The following is a 21187-nucleotide window of genomic DNA, read 5'->3' as shown; positions in this document are numbered from 1 at the left end:
GCAAGGAGGAAGCTGCTTGCATGTAAGGCAGCTGACTTCCCTGCACACTAAATTTGGCTTCTAGTATCAACATTCCACAGTGAGTTCCTAGACCTGGAGTTTTCATTAGCAAAATAGAAAATACTAATAGCCTAAATTTGCTGAATACTTATTATGAACCATGCACTCTTATAAATACTTTACTTGTGTTACCTTATGTTTATCTTCACAATTATTTGGAACTGAGGCATTGAGGAATTAAATAACCAGTGTAAATTCATTCAGTTAGTAAGTGGCAGATCTGGGACTCAAAACTCATGGGTAGCTGATTTTAGACTCTAAGTTCTTAATTACCACTGTTTGTTCTTGTATCCCCTCTTCCATGTGGCATGTGATAATGTGTTCCTCATTTTAAATCCATGATATCAATCAACTTAAGGCCAACTTAAATTGGCCTTAAATTTAAGGCCAACTCCAGTAACTTTTATACACGTTTCTAAAAGCAGGCTTCCTATTCCTTCTTTATGGGTGCCACGATGCCTCTCAAGTGGAGGTATCTTCTGGCATCCAAGTAATTAAATTTCACTAGAAAATAAGTATTGATGAACTTACAGGTATTGAGAAGATTTTCTGCTGCTGGCATTGCAATGTCTAAAAGTCAAGTGAAAAGAAAGTGAAAATATTTATGGACACATTTTAATATTAATATTATTTTACTTTTGGAGCACATCATTCTATAAGTATAATCATTTTATGTAATCTCAACTATATAATTTCTATGTTTATAAATTAGCATAGAGAGTAATAAAATCATTGTATTCATTCTTCTGTTTCTAAAAAGACACTCAAGTTCCTCATTGTAAGTTACCTGAAAAAGAGGTATGGATCCTGGAAAGTACTAAAATGTAGGAAAAATTGTGATTTTTGCACCATATTCTCAATCCAAATATTCAGAAAACTGAATGTATTTGACACCTCTTATGCACCACTTTAACTGTTCTTGGTTTGTCTCTTATTCCAGCCACAGCTGTGGTGACCACATCGATTTGGATCTGCTTTGCTCAGGGGAAACTTGACACATACCCTTCTCAAATCAGCACCTAAGACTTTTTACCAGGGGTCCTCAAACTTTTTAAACAGGGGGCCAGTTCACTGTCCCTCAGACCGTTGGAGGGCCGTTGGAGAGTGCGGGGCACATTCCACACATGCGCACTGTGGGCCCGGGACAAGTCCACTGCTAAGCAGGACAGGCAGCGGTGGTAAAAACACCCCGCAGGCCGGATAAATGTCCTGGGGGGGCCGCATGTGGCCCGTGGGCTGTAGTTTGAGGACGCCTGCTTTTTACTATCTTTCAGAAGAAACCTATAGGACGCTCCCAGATGGACAAAGGAAATGTGGGAGTTAATGCTGCTAGAGCCACTGACTAAGGTAACAGGGGAGCTGACTGGCAAAAGCTTCCACTTCATTCGCTGGGGAATACAGCTCTCAAATACAGTCTGTGAGGTCCCATGGGGTGGAGCTAGAGTTGCCCCTAGAGAAGGCCAACTCACTCTCTCTCAAATCAGCGTCTTTATGAAAGTCTGTCTCAGGCTCTGCTTTTTGGCGAACCCCGCTAATAACTCTAATAACTATATACTTTAACAAATAATGCTAATAACTAAGAGAGAGTACATACATTGTTATATTTAGCGTATTTTTTGTGTTGAGTGCATTTTACTATATTTTAATCCTTTAAAAATTAATTCTCTATGTGTTCAGTTTCAATTATTTGAAACATTTGGGTAAGCATGCCATCCCAACTTTTCATTCATTCTGGGTCAAAGGAATTTTATTCAGGAATGAGGCAGATTTTAATACTGTCTACTCATTCCTGGACAGACAAGTTATTTCAGGGAATATTACTGAATGAAATTGTTTACTCCAGAGAATTTTGCTGTGGACCCCATATCCCTGCAGAACTGCAAACCTGTTTATGTGGGGAATATATGAGGAGAGGGTGAATGAATGAGTCATGCTTCAAATTTCAGATGCAGAGAGCCATAAGCCCACAAGCCATTTAAAAAATTCCTCTTCAAAGAGGAATCACCAGCTGCTGTATGAATTAAATGCTATGTTAATATGGTTCATTTTTATGATGCTCTTGGATGTCTATAAATCCGAGGAGTATCCAGTTTTACATGCCAATTACAGTTACACATTGTTACATTAGGTTGCACAACAAATCAGAGAGACAAGAATCCTTTACCAGAAAGTCAACCTGTCTGAACAAAGAACGCTGGAACAATTCAGTAATCAGGCCTATGAGTAGTCAGCAAGGCCATGAGTTGATATGAGCCACACCTACTTAAACAGAAAGGTGCCATCTTTCCATCTAATCCTTCACAGCTGCCTTCCAGGGGCTAGTTTTTTATTGGATGTGATACCTCTAGGGTTAAGCTTTGAGTTTTGTATCCCTGGTAAAATATATAAAATCATATTAAGATTTTCGGAAATAATTAAATTTTATCTGGACTGGAAAAATGTTAATTCCTATACCTTAAGAACTAATTATTAATATTTAGAAACCTTTATTATATTTACAGAAATTTCTTCTTTCTTTGAAGTTTTCTGTATTTATATATGACTCGCTAAAGAGAAGAATTATTTTTGACTTATAGTTTACTTTTAATAGTTATATTATCCCAGAACTTAATTGAATAATTATCACTTGGGTAGGTTGGAGACAGTTTACTATGAATGAGAACCTCCTCCACCTCATTGGACTGAGTCACTGCTGTGGCTGTTTGTGTTTCATTCTTTTTAAGTCCCTTGACTCACCCTCGAAGGCTAGCATTCCTGTAGATTTACCTCTGAATCAAGAGTCAACAATGTTATCTCTGTTTACATGTACCGTGTATAAAAGAAGTGACAAAAAACCAATGATACTGTTTCTGCCAAGGAGGAGACTGCATCAAAGGATAGTAAGACAGAGCCGTTTTTACAAAACGGCTCAGAAAATATGCATTGGTCTTCTCCTGTAGGCCAGGAACAAAGAACAGACATGGACCCGAACCTTAATGAACTTGGACTCTCGTAGAAGGGATGAACAACTAAGTAAATCATTTAAAATCAATGTGATAAATGCTATGGCAGAAGCATGCCTAGAAAATTGGATGGACCTTAGCATAGAGGGGGAATGGGGGAATTGGAACAGCTGATGACAAATGTTCTTTTGGAAGAGAGTCAAGAAATTTATTTCACTGGGGCCGAAATAGGCAAAATTTGCTTACTATTGAACGTTAGACTAGGAAAACGCTTGATGCTCTCTAAATGGGATGTTGGGGTCTGCGGTACAGCAGATCCATGGCCATTGTTCATATTTGCCAGGGTTAGGAACTTTAGATACACTGATAAGAAGGAGGGTCTGATTTCAATGAATATCTTTTTCCTTAAAAGAGGAAATCTGAAACAGATAGTGATAATGAAAACTAAACAGTATAATTTTAAAGTATATGAAAAAATTTTATAGTAGTTATAGATTCATTTACAATATAAATTTTACATAAACCACAGGCTTTAACTCTCCTTAGGTGACTTTATTACTTTACATGAGTACAAATGCTAAATTAGTTGATGAATCTTACTTTTTAGATACTCTTCCTATGGTTCCAACATTAAAAATAATAGAGGAATTCTGTTATGTAATGTGCTTTATGAGATATTTTAAAAAGGTTCATGTGATAGATTTCTGAAAACTCAAAAACTATAAATGTATATGGACTTATTGAGCGAGGTAATAGCTATAATTGGTTCATGACACAGAAATCATCTTTCACCACAGACGTTCATTCATAATATTTTCACCGAGAATTGACTCTGTGGTTATACATTTCACATCATTTGGTAAACGTTGGTAAAGTTATATACATTTTGACTCTGAAGATATAATGTTAAGGGTTTTATGAAATATAATTAATTAAATCTTTATAAAATTAATTAAATTAATAATGAGTTGTATACACAGGTGGTAGTTTTTAAGGTAGAATTCAAATTTTTTAACTTCTATGCATATTTTAAGAAATATGAAAAATAAGGAATATCATTTTTATTTGGATATTATATGTGCTTCTGCAGTGACTCAAGCCATTGTTGATTTTGAGCTTCGGAAGCAGTGCAAAAGACTGTTATGATGAAGAGAGGACAAGACACATACCACAGAGTATATTTAGAGAGTTACACTGGTGTAGTGAATAGTGGATTATGTATGTGATAACATATGTGTTATACATTTGATGTGGCATCTGTGTGTTTCTAAGGGGACCTTTTGAGGACACACATTGAACAAGAAGTTAATATTTAAGATTAGCACTTTGAGATTGGAACTTTTCTAGCTTGATTCTTCTAGATTCCCAGACACCTTATAAGGGTCTGTGCTTTGATGGTATAGCTCTGGTGTCTCATTCAGCAGGGAAGACTATGGATTCCTTTCAGTTCATGCCCATTTCTTTCTTTGTTTTTTTTTTTTTTTTTTTTTGAGACAGAGTCTCACTCTGTTGCCCAGGCTAGAGTGAGTTCCATGGCATCAGCCTAGCTCACAGCAACCTTAAACTCCTGGGCTCAAGCAATCCTTCTGCCTCAGCCTCCCGAGTAGCTGGGACTACAGGCATGCACCACCATGCCTGGCTAATTTTTTTCTATATATTTTTAGTTGGCCAATTAATTTCTTTCTATTTTAGTAGAGACAGGGTCTCGCTCTTGCTCAGGCTGGTTTTGAACTCCTGACCTTGAGCGCTCTGCCCACCTTGGCCTCCCAGAGTGCTAGGATTACAGGCATGAGCCACCGCTCCTGGCCTATTATATTATTTTAAAACAAATGATAGTCATACTCTTAATTATGTCTATTAAAGTTATGAGCATTCAACTTTATAAGGCATTTCATTTAAAACTCTTACTTTTGCATGTGAGGCATTTCCTTGCTTTTACAAAGACTGATTTGGATTTTTCCTTCCAGAGTTTCCAGGAAAGATCCACTATATGGTATTCTATGCAGTTTTGTAGTTGGTGTACCTAGTCTAGTGTTATGTTCTCTTAGCTCTCACTTGGTAGTTTATGGCAGTGATAGTTAAGTGCATCATGCCTTTATACTTTATAATTGTTCGTTACATTTAATGTATTACATTCTATTTTGCCCCCCTTCAGTAATTCTTTCAGTTGGATATGGATTTACATCCTTCCTTATTTGATGCTAAAACTAAGGACAGAATTTTAAAAATTTAGATTTGGAATGATTGACTACAGATTTAGAAAAAGAAGGAAGATCTTTTTTATTTCTGTAGGACCTTTAAATCTACAACTTAAACAGATTTTTAGTGTAACCATCAGTTCTAAACTGATTCATAAAAATAATGTAGAGAACACAGTGCACTTAGGCTCAGAAGACATGGTTCAAGTCTTAGATCTGTCCATTATTTGTTTTATGACTTAGGATGAGTCACTTTACTTAACTAAATCTTCATTTTCTTTATCTGTAAATGAGGCAACTAGACTAGAGATCTCTAAGGTCTTTCCAATTCTAAAGTCTTCCAGCTGTACACTGTGCAATGAATAATGTATTTGCATGCATTTACTCTGGACTAGAAATCAGTAACCTATTTTCAATATTTCTGGTTTTGCTAATGATCTGGGATATATGACTTAATCAGTTATAGAGAATACAAATGCTAAATCAAAATTCTGTCAGATTTTGGTTTTTAGTTTTGATCATCCATGGCAAAATTTTTTAAAAAATCATCACACAAAATCCTTTTTATATACTAATTCCTGTATCATTTGGTATGTACATAGAAAAAGGAAATGGATTTAATATTAGCATAAACAAAAATAATTAGTAAGGCAGAATTTTATCCCAATTTCCTGAGTCATAATCAGTGTTCAATCAGTACTTATTCAATAAATGAATAAACAAATTAAGCCAATAATAGATAATTTTAAATTTTTTCCTGGTTTGGTTTAGTATTATAACCAATAAAATAAACTATTTTATTACATAAAGTAGTTTTCCCAGGGTAGATATAATTTTTAAGTGCTGAAATGTTAAGGGACATTTTGCTTAACTGTTTTTATTTCTACATGGGCAATAATTTTTATCCCTGATTTACTTCATTCCTATGACTTGTAAAATCTTTTAAAATGGGCTCATTGCCCTACTTTGAATTCATATATAAAAAACACGTGTATTTTCTCTACGATTCAGTTGACTGGGCAGTGAACATTCAAGTATAGTCATCAGAACATATATGTGTGTGTGTATATATACATATATATGTATGTATATATATATATGTATACATACATATATATGTGTATATATATATAAACATATATGTGCATATATATGAAATACAGAAGGAGATCTTGGCCAGTAGTAATACTTATTGAGTACTTGCGCTGTACCAGGGACTGTGCTAAGTGCTTTGGATGTATTTGTTCATCTATTCTCAGAAAAAAAACCCGCTACAAAGTATATGATATCACAATCTGCTTTTTAAAGATAAAGAAACTAAAACTCTGTGAAATAAACTGATTTATTTTGGGTGGGGGCTTAGAGGTGGAGGGGTGTAATTGTCCCTACTGTCCTAGTGCTTTGCAAGGCCACTATCCCTGAGGGATGTCTCCACTTTCTTTCCTCTCACCCATAGGGTAGCCTGAATTTGGGAGGAGGGTAGGAGTGGGACTACTAATAAAAATAATAGTTTATCAACCAATCCTCTATATATCGATCAATCATCTATCAATCTATCTACATGTACATAAAGTTGGATTGCAAATCCACAATCCATAGGACAATATATTTTGAGTGCTTTTTTCCTCCTGATAAAAACCCAACAATTAATGATACTCTCTATTTTTTATTTATTTAGGTAATTTATATGTATTGGATAATTTATATGTATTGGGTCTTAGAAATCCTCATAAAAACCATAGGAAGTATTATATTTTTATTATTATCATCATTCCTATGATGAGATGGTTAGACTGTGGCAAAGAGATGTTAAGTAATTTTTCCAAAGTCACACAGCTAATATGTACAAGACCTGGGAATCAGACCTCAGGCCATCTTTCAGAAAAACCTATGACCTTACCTACTGTACTATATCCTCTCTTTCTGGGCATAATAATACAGGAACACTGGTGCTCTATTCAGGCATTCCTTGCACTCACAGGTCTGGCCAACGATGTCTAAGCTACAAGAAGTAGAGACTGTTACCTCTATGTTAAGCAGCTTGTATGAAAATGAAATTCATAACATTGATGTATTTAGGTGCAGGCTCCAAGCAACTGAACTAGACTCTAATTAGACAACATAATAAGGTCAGACTATTCAATAAGATGTCATGACAGCAACTTTGACTGCCTGAATAAGCTTTTCACAGATTCATAAGGCACAGACCCATTTATGAAGTGACTAATAAAGATTTGCAATTCATCTCAGGGAAAGCCTTGTGTCAGCTCCTTTCGGTGTGGTTTGGAGAGCTGGCCATGTTGGCTGCTGGGTTTGATCCTGCACCCGTGAAACCCCCCAGTCAGTTTTGCAAGGCATCTAGCTTCTGATGGGGGGTAAAGAGGGAGACATAGGGAGTTTCCATAATAAATAAATAAGGTAGAGGTTAAGACAATACCAAAACATTTAAAATGTCACACGTAACAGTCACAGCTCTTCATAAAATTATAGATAACATTGTAATAAATAAAACTACTGGAAAAAAATCATTGGTCAGGAGAATACCCTCTGAGTGTTTGTTTTCCTGGGATCTTATGTAATATTCTTAAAGTTTGGAGGAATATCAGGGATATAATGCTATGTTTCTTTACATTTGAGTTCATGTTTTTAACAAGTGGATTTCTAAAAATACATCTTTGGAAGCAAATTCTCTGCAAAATTGGAGAGCTGCTTTATTTTTCTCTGTTCTTTTAAGGTCATCCCATATACATGGCAAGCTGTGTGAGAAGGAAGGGTCTAAGAGGGAGGATCTAATAAACTGAGGAGAGTCATATTTCAACAACACGATGGCTTCTAATCCAGGAGAAGCATGCTCAGGTTTTGCTTTTTGATCCTTTTGATGTTCCATACAAATGAACCCTTGACCTGGATTTTTTTTTTTTCTCTCCCGAACCTTTTAGTCCTTCCTGTAGGAGTAGCAATGTTTTTCTGCTCTTGGTCAAATTTGTTGTATTAATAGCAGAGAACTGTTGACCCAGCTGTACTTTTATCATTATCCTGGGAATGGAGGCACTGTTGTCTCTGCCTTTTAGAGGCTGTTTTCATGCTATTGTTAAGTGACTGAAAACAAGAGTCAGACTGCACATAAGCATGGGAGAGACAAGGTGCATTACAGCTGTATCAAGAAGCAGCTCTGATATTTGTTAAAGGGGCTCCAACAATCCTGGAATTCAGGAGTCTAGATTCTTGAGTCATCCAGAAGAACTAAGGGAGAAATCATGACCCACAGAATAAGCTATAAGAATTCAAGGCTGCCTTGTTTTGCAAAGAAATGTTATTTTGGACCCTTGATTACTTTAATAGTGGTTAAAGGTAACTATCATTGTGTATATCCTTAAAGACAGGAATGTTGTTTTCATTTGCATAACGAAACACCATACTCAAGCCAGAAGATGAAAACCATACATAAGAAGGCTTACCTGAAAATTTAAATGAGGAAGGATCTATACATAAAGACCCAGTTTTACCTTTTAACTTCTGTTGTAAGATGGTTTTGATCTTATTCCCAAATTTTGCTGCACTATTTTTAAAACGGGATTTGAACTTCAGCACAGTGTGTATTATCACTTTTCCTTGGGCTCTGGCTGCAGAACATAAACAGACAAATAAATTATGCTTTTGTTACTGAGCCTCCATCACTCTTAGTGGAATTAATCTAGCCTTTGTTAACATAGCTCTCAGCTCCTATTTCCTCCCAAAGGAGCAGAAATGGTACTTTGTGGACATAATGGAGTAGCGAAAAGAGATTTGGGGGAATTGGGTTTGTATTCTAGCTCTACCACTTGCCAACTCCTTGACTCCAGCAAATTGTTTGTAATCTCTATATCTAAATTTCCTTATCTCTAAAATGGGGATAATAATATTATTTGCTGTGTTTTTATAAGCAACATTATATATTTTAAGTATCTTATACTTAAAATATAATGGATATGGAGATAATGGATATGGAGATACTAATATTTTGAAAATCTCAGATTGCTGCACAAGAATTGTTTATTCATTTAAACATATCTATGTATTATAAATCCATTGCAGACTCTGTAGGAAGGGCCAACAGAAAATAAAAAATGAAAGTAACAGGTAAAATGAGGGACACATTTAATATTTTGCTTTTCTTTTAATGGTGGTACAATTAGCAAGAGTGGGCCAGTTGTCTCTCACCTGTTGGAAATCATGACAGAGAGCAGAAACATTAGACTGGATTTATTTGTGATTCTGACCTGAAGCTGCAAATGTATAGGCCAGAAATTTTAAAAGGGGGTTACAACTATTGTCTCCCCTCTTCTTCCTAGGCATTTCTCTGTATTTGTACTTTTGAAAATCCACAACCACCCTGGAGTTCTATATAATTCAAGAAAGATCCTGAAAATATCCACTTCTAATCCTTTGTAACACTGTGGAACAAAAATAGACGAGGACATAACATATTACTCTGTTTATTTTTAATAATCTGTCAAACCATAAATGTCAGTCTGCACTTTTCTCCTGGGTCAAATAATCTAAAACTAAACAAAGTATGGACACATGGATTCTTATTTTGATGTCATTAGAGTCATATGATCCTCTGTATCACTGAAAACATGAACTAAAAGTTATTTTAATTTTACCTTTTCTTGACTCACAGAATAATTTTTAGTTTTATATGAAGTCTATCATTCTTTTTCACAGGTAATTTTCCTTTCCACTGTTGAACTTTCATTCATTTACCAAATATGTTTTAGTCCACACAATAGGCCAAACAGAGTTCTAGGTACCAGAGCTACATCAGGGACCACAAGGTCCCTGCTCTCATGCTGTTTATATTCCAGTAGAAGAGATGGATGAACAGGTCAGATAACCAAGATAACAAAGTAAACAGGAAAACAAGACAATCTTCTAGGTAGTTCTATCTAGAAGATAACAGAGCAATGGCTGAAGGGTAGAGGTAGGAACACAACTTCAGGGAGGCCTCTTTGGGGTGAGACCCTAATGGCAAGAAGGAATGAGTTGTACTAAGATCTGGGGGAGGAATGTTACAGGAAGAAGGAAGATCAGGTGCAAAGGCCCTGACCAAGACGTCCTTCATGTTCCCCTCAGCTTTATTAAACTTTCGATAGGCTTCTGCCTGACTCTAGGCCCTGATCTCCTTTTTCTTAGGGCATTTAGTTTAAAAACTTTGTCATTGTAAATTCTTTCTCTGCCCCCTGGAAGTGCATGTAAATCTTTTAAAAGCCCCTTTCCAGTTTTATAACTCAGGAAACATCTTTCTTCTCAAGGACCTGAAAGTCATCTCTTGGAAAGGTAACCATTAAAGGAGACAGCACCACTATCTCCTAGTTTCGTGGGAGGGTAGGAGCCTAACTTCATTTGGCACCTGCTTCAAGTTGGAAAACTACCTCCTGTCATAAAGACAAGAGAAGTTTACTCTTTCTGTGAGTAAAACTAATCAGCTCACACGGATGGCCTGAGCTCTCCCTCTCCCTCCAGCCTTTAAACCCTACTGCTCTCTACTTCAGCAGAGTTAAGACTTAGTCACCAAAGTGTTTGCACACCCATACTATTCTGAAACAAACAAACAAAAAGAATATATATTATAAAAAGCAAAAAAAAAAAAAAAAAAAGATTTAGCTCTGGCCTCTCCCCCCTATTTTGCTATATAGCCTTGAATAAAGTCTTTCTTTTCTTTTCTTTTTTTTTTTATTTCAGCATATTACAGGGGAACAAATGTTTAGGTTACATAAATTGGCTTTGCCCCACTTGAGTCAGAGCTTCAAGTGTGTCCATCCCCCAGATGGTGCACACTGGGAAAAGAATCCCTATTCAATAAATGATGCTGGGGACAAAGTTCTTCTTGCCCGTTTAACTGTTTGGTGCAATTTTTGCTTTGACATCTCTGTGGTGGGAACAACTTCAGCACATTTATTGTAAGAATTAATAGCAGGTCCATGTGGAGATAAAGTTCTGAGTGAGGATGACAGTATGAGATAATGCATTTTAATCATGATAATTTTTCCATAATTAAATCTATAGATACACAAATGCCCTACATTTATCATTTCTCCTTTTTAGTTATCCATAAGATGATATACAGTGATTCTTGTAAGCAAGAATTTGTTTAATAGGGAGTATTGTGTGGCTTCAAACTTTCCTCTAACATAAATTGCCTAGAGTGAGGGAACTGGAAGAGACTTTGTAAATCACTTATTCCAGTTTCCTAATTTTAAAGAAGGGGAAACTGTAGGACAATATTCTCTCTTTAGGATGTTTCAAGTCTAGAAAAAATTAGCATTCAAGGTGGAGATTTCTCTTCTAGTCCTTATCAGTATATTTGGGTTAGGGTTAGAGTTTTTTGGATTAGGGTAGAAGTTTGGATTTTTTTCCCTGATCTCCAGAAAGAAAATTAAATCATAGGCCACTTAAATTTGCAACTCTCACTTATTTTAGAGCCAAAATCTAAGATCACTAAGGTGACCTATCTATCTTGACTCACAAATGTGAAATTATGGTTAATAAATATAAAAATTTAAAGGCAGATACACTGTTTATTTCTGCCATTCTCTTTTGAATTTTCTAAGACTCAGATGTTCTTCCTATTTGCAAAAGATTTTATTGATTTGGAAAGAGTTATTCAGTGTGTGTTTGTGTTTGTGTGTGTGTGTGTACTTTCAAATTCAAAAGGAAAATTAAACTTTGTCAACCTATGGATTTTTTTCTTTGTTCAAAAAAATTATTAATTCCCTGAAAGGATAAAATCACAGTCTGTCTACACATTTTTTTTTCTCTACACATTTTATGGAGCATAAGGAGCTGAGCAAGTTGACATGAAGAATATAGAACACAGTACTTAGAAGCTGGAGATGAAACATTTTCACTAGTTTTGTCAATTAAATCAAAAGGATTAATAGTAATTTAATTTGATGGAAAAGATTTTAGGGTTTCTTTAACAGCTAATTAAATGAAATATTAATGTGAACATGTGAAGTGACTGATTAAAAAGCTGTTTATCTGGAAATTACACTAGACCCAAGATTATACTGTTCACCCAGAATCTGGACGATGGTATAAAATCACAACTAAAAAGTTATCTAAAATTTTATTAAAAATATGAGTCAGTCTCAATAGGTTTATCAAGGCATGCATTTTGTTGGAGGGCCAGGAAAGAATGTAGTGTATACATGAACAATTATCTTTATGTTAATTTGGTTAGCTTAAGAATCAAAGAGTAAAATTTATTTGTTCATCTGTGTATGCCATTGAACCAGTTAGCACATTTTCTTGACTTTCAGGCCAATTGCTATCGAATTGCTAATGTAAAGGAATAAAATCCTCTCATGTTGCTGCTCTTGTTTCTAACTAAAATGTTAAGTCACACCAGTAGAAATGTACAGCAGTAAAGCAGTAAAGCACTGTAGTGTTCCAGTAATTAAAAATGAGCACCTAAACTTTGGACTGCCACTTCCTATAGGTAAAATAGCTTATTGCCAACATAACTGTTAACATCTCTATATCAACATACATCCTTCGAAATAGATTTGTAACTAGCTTGTGTTCTTTCAATTTTCATAGTAAAATTATTTTTTTTTAAATAAAATCTCCCAATCGGCTTCAAGTTTTGGCAATCATACACATACTAATTAATGATTGAAAGTTTTCTCACAAAAAAAAATTAATCAGCAAAACAGACTCTAACGATTAGAGTTTATCTATCTTACTTCTACATTTGTTTTTCTCTTATTTAGGATTTACATTACTCCTATTTCCACAAAAAAGTTCAGGGAGCAACTCATGTATTCAAACTTCAAAATCCAAATTAAGTTACTTCAATGAATTTGGTCCCTTCAGGAAATTTCCCCGAGGAGCAATGGCAAGCCCGCCTGCTGCCCAGCCCCCTCAATCCTACCTGCTCCGCAGAGCTGTCCATGTGTCCTGTCCCCACTGAGGCTGTCCCTTGGCCATCTTCTCCTCAAGTGCTGGGCAGTGCAGTCATTCTCCTCCTATTTAGCTTACAAGATTCTGTGAGTCTTATGTGTTTTACGATAATGATACAATGATAATACTTAGCACTTACACAACTTTTCATCTTCAAAGTGCTTCCCAAACATTTATGAATTTTACACTAGTAAAACATGAGCTGTATGTATGCCACTCCATAAATAATAACCAATCACATGACTCAAGTGGAGGCAAAATTTAAAACTCTGTCATCGTGACTGTGGAAGATGTAGAGCCACTTGATTTGCGAAGGACGCTGAGTCTTTACTCAGTTTCACATTGTTGTGGATTTGGAGACACATGGCTGCATTTCTCACTCCCCAGAATCCACTTCCAAAGTGGCAGTTTTCTCTTTTGCTCCTCTTCAATGAAAACCCTCAAAGTAATGGCTCTCCAAGCTCCAACCCTCCATTATGGTCTGAACGCTTTCCAACTCATAACTCTTCACTCCCTCAACCATGCATCATCCTTTCATGAATTCCTCCCTAAAATGTTTACTGTCACTCCCTGAAACCTACAGGCTGTTGATTTTTTATTTAAAAAATGGGTTTAACCAGTAATTTTCCAAAGTTGTGGACAGCATTCTCATATTTGCCAGCCAATTTTGATACTGGTGTGGAGACTAGATAAGACACACCTTAAACTTTAGCTACCTGAAGGAGAAAGCATTTGCCTGAAGCCAGAGAATGCAGAAAGGAGAATCTAGTTCTTTTTTCACTCAAATAATATAATTAGATAGACTATGCCATCTGTAGTATAATTTTAAGATTTTTTTCCTAATTCAACCAATTAAGTGGTATAAACATACCTTTGTATCTAGTGTTGACTTTTTATGATCCTATTTTTATTGCTTATAATTATGACAGTTCATGCAAATTTATATCTTTTTCATTAAATTGCTCTGACTCTCAAAAGTATAGAGAAAGGGATGCCTTTGAGGTTAAAAAGAAACAGAGTTGCATTCTAAGCCTCTTCGGGACAACAAAATGTCAGTGAAATTACACCCTGAGGCGCATGAATATCAGGTGGCCCACGATGAGAATGAGTGAGTATTAGTGGCATGGAGTTAGGACAGCATCAGAGCTAGAAGGAAGGTTTAGCAGTTGCAGATAGTATCCAGTTATCCATGTGTGCAAAAAAAATAGTAGTTTAAAATTGCAGTAGAACACCACTTTTGGCTGACTCACTCGAGCCTAGAAGCTTTACAGTACCCTGTATGTACTTCCATCCCAGCTCCACCTCAGCATCTGTTGTTATTGCATTGATATGTATGGAAGCTTTAGTTTCTTTTCCTGGAAAGGAGGGAGTTTTATTGGAGGCCATGGCTAGAGGAAGCACAGGGGATGCATCAGACTGCTGGGAGTAAGTATCAACTCCAGTAGGTAGAGGAGTCAAGGGTTAAAGATAGAAAGACATTTTATTATAACAAGGGGTTTGGTGAGATTTTAAGGAAGGGGTGATTAGTAAAAGCTGAATGAAAAGTTCAAGAGATCTTTCTTGAGACTTTGGATCCTATCAGAATTATTTATTATGAGAAAATGTGGCATAGATTTTGGGAGCAGCCAATATTTCTTCCCCTGCACAGACATCTCCACCATTCTCGAGGGTTGGAAGCTTAGAAAACCTCCTGAGATAATAGCATTTGTGGCTTGGATGTTGAAAATAGCTGGTCACAGAGATGAGGCTTATATAAATGATTTTCATGGGTACAAGCTGTGGGCATATTTAAGCCCAGGAAAAGAAGGAAAATAGGCCAGATTCCATGTGGTGCACACAGCTGGAAGCAGAACTGTACAAAAAGGAGGCATATATGGTATATCATCGCACTAGGAGTGAGAAATAGGTCCAGACAGCAGAAGAGCATAGAGAAACTCAACAACTCTCTGAGTGTCAGGATTCCAAAAGTTCCAACCTGAATTAGAGCCAGGGTATATTTAAATAAGGACTCTAGAAAATCTAAATTATTAGAACATGATGAGTCTCATCATGTAGACGCCACTACATGACTATCACTATAATGTACTTTGTGTGATTCTTAGGTTGAGAACTCTGAATTTGGAAGATAAAAATAGTATTTATATGTAAAAGAGTCAAATAACTTCAAAAATTAGTTTCTAAAGGATAAGTACATGGGCTTTAGAATCTGAGCACCTGGTTTCAGATCCTGACTTGGCAACTTACCAGCTCTGTGGATCTTAGACATCTTATTTAACTTCTCTGAACCTCAGGTTCTTCCCCTTAAAAAATAGTAGTAATAATACTAATACCTCTCCTAGATGTATTACGCGGAGGGCCTGGTGGTTCGCAAATGCTTCATAAATATCAGCTATTGTAACTATCATCATCATTACTCTTATATTTCAGCTCATACTTTGAATGATTAGTTACTTTATCTACAAGAAAACTGTTTTTGTGTGTATGACATTTTATTTATTCTTTGCTAATGAGAAATTTTCTGACGTAGTTTCATACTTTATTCCTTAACATGTAAGATGTATATGGTATGCTTGACGCCTGAACAAACGATCTTGCAAAGTAGAAGTAAGAGCTCATCATGGCTCTGTAAAGTCATCTTGGAGTTAAACAGTCAGCAGTGTTAAGCAGACACACCGTGTGTGTGTGTGTGTGTGTGTGTGTGTGTGTGTGTATGGACACACTGGCAAAGCAACTGATTGGAAACGATTAAGCCAACAGTTCTTTACTGCCCCCAAACCAAATCTGTGCCACCTGATGGGGGAACCAACCTGACCGACCTGCTCAGATACTTGAGCAATGCGCAGGTCGTGACTGCAAAGAACGTCAGGCGTTAGTCACCTTTGCTTAGTCCCTGTCACATTATTCTCCCAAAAATCCCGAGGAAAAAAGGAATTTTAGCTCCTGTGGTTTATATTTAGCAAAAGACGAATACCCCCAATGAAGTAGAACAGCTAACAAGGAAATGCGTAAGTTCTAAATTAAAATAAATGTTATTAGCTAAAACAGAACTTCAAAATTGGCCAAAAGACTAAAAGAAGTCTACCCTGCCAGAAAATCAGCTTATGTGGGAGTATTCTAACAAAACACCACCAGAAAAAAAAAAATAGATGTCCTTATAAAACTGTTTTATCCGGTGCAAGTTTTAACAGACAGAATAAAAGAAGTTTTGGATAGTCTAGATTTTACTAGCAGGGTAGGCCTGAAAATGTTAATTATCATGCTTTTGATATATTGTTAGTACTCAGAGAAATTGTCTACTTAATGAATTCTACCCAAATGAGTTCTGTAATCATGTAACCAATCCAACTTCATAATACTATAGGTACGCTTCATTCTTATAAAAGAAAGAGATCCACAAGACATTTTTATGAGAACTTACTGTTTTCCCACTAATTTAAGAGAAGCACTTTGCCATATCTGTGTTTTTAAAAATAAAGGTTTAATGTTAACCTCATTTAATGAGAAAATGGAAATAGTGGTAACAAGATAACATAAACTTTGAAGCTTTCCCACTTTAATTTTTCCTGATCAGGCAGGATTTGTTTTGGCACAAATTATGAAAAGGAGCTCAATGCAGTCTACTCTAAAAAGAGATGGCCTTTACACAACTACCCAGCCAGACTGGAGGTAACTGAAATCCTTCACCTTATAGGATTGGAAGCTCCAAACATGAGAGAATCTTGCACGTTTTGCTAAAGAGTGACATTTCTTTTTGCATATGATTTAGATCTTTAGAAAAAGATGTCATGCTAATTATCATTAAAATTAAGGAATAATGTAAAATAGGTTTTTAGAATGTATACTATCTGTGAAATAAATTACTGATTATATATCTTGAGAGGAAAAATTTCTACCTGCTTAAATTTTTATTTTTTCTTAATCACAAGTAGAGTCGTCACCTCAGGACCTTTATATTTGCTTTTTCTTTTGCCTGGCTTGCTCGTTCCTAAAATTCAGTTTGAGTAGCATAAAATAGTATCTGGCACATGATGAGCCAATTGATAAATAAATAAATGGAGAGATGAAAAATAGGGGTAAATGGATAGATAGATAAAATTTTGTTGGAAAAAAACTCTTTCATACATAACAACTGATTTTTATTGCATTAGTAATTTTAGTCTCATTTGTATGGTTGGAGGTAGGTTAAATGTACAATCAGTTTTTGAATTATCTCCTCAGTTTCTTTCATTCAGTTGCTTTCTTTCTCCAAAATGAATTGTTAATTCTGATTGGTTTGATTTCTTTAGATGATTTGTTACATGGTTGAACACTAGATTAAACAAACAAATAAACATCCTAATACTCCAAAATTCTCACCCTTTATGAATTAATAAAGGGGCACAAGTCAAGAACTGTGGTAAGGGCCTAAACTTTGCAAAGGCACAAGCATAACTAAAAATAATGATAATAACCAGCCACTGTCCCCTAGTTTGCTTTCCTATAATTTCTACCAAGGAGTCACATAACTGATGGTTATAAAGATTCTTTTTTTTTTTTTTTTTTTTTTTGAGACAGAGTCTCGCTTTGTTGCCCAGGCTAGAGTGAGTGCCGTGGCATTAGCCTAGCTCACAGCAACCTCAAACTCCTAGGCTCAAGCAATCCTTCTGCCTCAGCCTCCCGACTAGCTGGGACTACAGACATGCGCCACCATGCCCAGCTAATTTTTTCTATATATATATTAGTTGGCCAATTAATTTCTTTCTATTTATGGTAGAGACAGGGTCTTGCTCTTGCTCAGGCTGGTTTCGAACTCCTGACCTTGAGCAATCCGCCCGCCTCGGCCTCCCAGAGTGCTAGGATTACAGGCGTGAGCCACCGCGCTCGGCCTGGTTATAAAGATTCTTAACTTTCCCCATAGATAACATCACCCCTGTGTAACCTAAGGCTCATTTTTTAAATTCTTTTGAGACAGAGTCTCACTGTGTTGCCCAGGCTAGAGTGCCGTGGCATCAGCCTAGCTCACAGCAACCTCCAACTCCTGGGCTTAAGCAATCCTCCTGCCTCAGCCTCCCGAGTAGCTGGGACTACAGGCATGTGCCACCATGCCCAGCTAATTTTTCTATACATTTTTATGTTGGCCAATTAATTTCTTTTCTATTTTTAGAGTGAGACGGGGGTCTCACTCTTGCTCAGGCTGGTTTCGAATTCCTGACCTTGAGTGATCTGCCCACCTCGGTCTCCCAGAGTGCTGGGATTACAGGCCTGAGCCACTGGGTCTGGCCTACCTAAGGCTCGTTTTTAAGATGGCCCTGCATTTCGGTGGAAAGAATGGTCCACCCAGACCAGTGTCCCATACCAAGGAAATGGTTTAACTTGGTATTGTGACCCCTACCCAAGAACTAACTCAGCAGACAATTTCTAAACCCCTATTGTCTGCCCAGAACCCAGCCAATTAGCAGACCCAATTGCCTAGCCTTTTGCCTGCCAAGCTATCTTTAAAATCTCTTTCTCCCAAATTTTTGGGGAGATAGACTTGAGAAATTCTTCCCATCTCCTCTCATATCATCTGTGATACTACACTCCTCCCATGCTGTAGCCCTGCTGTCTCAGGGTATTGGCTTCCTCTTGAGCAGCAGGCAATGAACCTGGTTGTGCTACAACAATTCCTCTTTTTCTCAGAGATCTCGTGCTCCTCAAAACTATTTTCTGATTATAGGTAGTATCTTAGATTGGGAAGGGACCTTAGAAATGATCTAATTTTAAGCCCAGCCCATTGCAGAAATCTTCCAAAACATTTCTGCAGATGAATATCCAGTTTCTGGTTAAAAATCTCCCATAATTAAAAATAATCTCTAGTGATAAGAACCTCTTCCTTCAAAAGACAACTTCTTCTTATAGAAATGAACCGGCAAGCCTGGTGCTGTGGCACACACTGCAGTCCCAGCTACTGGGGAGGCTGAAGCAGGAGAATTGCTTGAGCACAGGAGTTCGAGTAATTAGCAATGTTCAAGCCTGTGAATAGCTACTGTACTCCTGCCTGGGCAACACAGAGAGACTCCATTTCTAAATTAAAAAAAAAAATCACCAGAAATATGGGGGTAAATGACCTGTTTCCTCATAGGAAATTATCCTATTATTTCTAAATAATATTATTATTTAGGAAAGGATTGGGTTTTAATGTTTGAATTATGTAGACATATAATAAGTATGAAGAGAAGAAACTATTTGGGGTCTTTTTGAACCATTCCGTATTTAGCAAATTGGACAAAAAGGAAGTGTATTGTGTAAATTAGAGCCCATGAAAGATTTAGATTCCTAATCTGAGAAGTTCTTAGCTCCCTTTTCCCTAACCACGGGGTAATTATTATGGTTTGTGGCAAATTGATGCTCTGAAAGACTCACTTTTGAATTTGTAATTTTATAAAATAAATATATTTCCCATTAGTCCTCTAGAAACTTCCCACTTCTTTTGTTATCCTGTAGTAAGTGTACTCTATATCATTCCATCCATCGTGTTATATTGCATATGTTTGTCAACACCACTATTCTCTGAATGTTGTAAGGGCAAATACTACACCTTATTTATCTTTATTTCATTAGTGTATAGTAGAGAGCCTAGAATGTAGTAGGACTCAATAAATTTGCTAAAGGACTGATTTACACCCTGCAATCAAGACTTCCAAGTAGTACAATAGATAACATGACCCTGTGTAAATAGCTGTTTGCTCTAAACTTTCTTGAATAATTTTTTTTCATTCATTATTTTAAACTCAGGAGGATTCAATTTTAATATCAAATATCCACTTTTTTATTTTTAAAAATTGGTTAGTATGCATGCCTTTTTTTATTGGTTAGCACAGTGGTTCTCAACGTTTTCAGCACCAGGACCGTTTTCACGGAAGACGATTTTTCCATGGACCAGGGAGGTGGGGTATGGTTTCAGGATGATTCGAGTGCATACATTTATTGTGCACTTTATTTCTATTATTATTACAGTATAATGTATAATGAAATAATTATATGACTCACCATAGGTTGGGGGGCCCTAGGTTAGTATATATGCCAAACAGAATTTTCCCTGGTCTTAATAACTCTACAGCTGAATTAAGGTGCTAGAAAATTTCTTCCTCAGTTTTAAGAATTATTTTTTAAGGACTGAAAGCATTTATAAATCACCACTCCTCCATAATTATTCAAAATTATTTTTGTGAAGTCAGTTAGGTGTCAGGAAAATGTAACCCATACATATATTTAGAAAAACAAGCTCTTAAAATGAGGGTTCCTCCAGTTTTCAAATATATTTTCATAAAATATGCATATTTTACTAAATAACTTTGTTGTTTTCAATGAATAATTGAATTTGCTCTAGTTTCTGCTAAATAAATACCTTTTTTATGTAGCTTTCAAAATATAGGAATAAACACAAATATGTCTGGGATTATATGAGAGCATGCACACACACACACACACACAGACACAAACACACAAATACACCCAAGCACAAGGACAACTTTCCCTCGAGGCTTACTCTAAATTACCAGTTTGATGTTGTCCTCACAGGGTGCAGTTATAAACCCTGATTATAACGCAGCAGAAACTTCCAAGCCTTTAGAGTCTAGTTGGCAGTTTTCTCATTGAGGAGCCAATTAAATGAATTGCTTTGGATTGTCCTTCAGAAATCATAACTTTCGTAAATAATTAGGCAGAAAAACGATTTTAAAAGAGTTTACTTGAAATAAAGCATAGCAAAGATTTATTTGTACAGTTCACCAGGAGTTGGTTACATTTTCAACTTTTTTTCCATTGAAAGAAATAGCTTTAATGTAGGTTTCTTCACAGTTTTACATCAGGAAATACAAGAAAATTTCACCACCATGCATAGAGCTGTCCTGATTCACAGGTGTAGAGAGTTAGCTTTTAGCAGAAGGAAACCCTGATGTGTAGATGATCATGCATAGCTAAGGTTTATCTATACTAGGAGCTCATAAAAACTCAGTAACATTGTGATTCAGATTACACAGATTGCTGTGCCATTAAATTTTAATGGCTTTTATTGAATTT

This window comes from Microcebus murinus, chromosome 26, assembly GCF_040939455.1.
Source record: "Microcebus murinus isolate Inina chromosome 26, M.murinus_Inina_mat1.0, whole genome shotgun sequence".
Classification (NCBI taxonomy): domain Eukaryota; kingdom Metazoa; phylum Chordata; class Mammalia; order Primates; family Cheirogaleidae; genus Microcebus; species Microcebus murinus.
Note: the sequence above shows the minus strand (reverse complement) of the source record.